The sequence below is a fragment of the Etheostoma spectabile genome, chromosome 4, assembly GCF_008692095.1.
Source record: "Etheostoma spectabile isolate EspeVRDwgs_2016 chromosome 4, UIUC_Espe_1.0, whole genome shotgun sequence".
Classification (NCBI taxonomy): Eukaryota; Metazoa; Chordata; class Actinopteri; order Perciformes; family Percidae; genus Etheostoma; species Etheostoma spectabile.
The window spans coordinates 34,848,719-34,849,279 of NC_045736.1; positions in this window are offsets into that span (position 1 = coordinate 34,848,719).

Below are 561 nucleotides of genomic sequence, written 5' to 3' on the forward strand. Positions count from 1 at the left end.
GAAAGCTATAAGTTACATAGGAAGTCGCCTGACAGTCTAAACCTTTGGCAGCTCAACTAAAGGCTGGTTGTTTATGGTAATGGGGGTATTAGTCATCCAAACATGGTCAATGGAAGTATCATGTATTGCTTAAACATCTACCTTCATTACAGTATCATGCTTGTGGATCATGCTTCTGGCCTGATCCTGTTTTGCTTGCCCATGCAAACTCTATACAACTTACTAAGACCTCAAGCTGGAAGGTGGGAATCAAAGTAATCAGTACCGTAAAAGTGACTGCTCACATGGATCTGTGCAGATTTAGGAACAGAATCCAGCAGGCAAGAGGGCGTCCGCAGGACCACGGCAGCAGTGCTTCCACTATTAGGTGCACCAAACTCTATACAACTTACTAAGACCTCAATGCTGGAAGGTGGGAATCAAAGATAATCAGTACCGTAAAAGTGACTGCCTTCACATTGAATCTGTGCAGATATTAGGAAACAGAATCCCAGCAGGCGAAGCAGGGCGTCCGGCAGGACCACGGCAGCAGCTGCTTCCACTATTCAGGTGCCACCACAA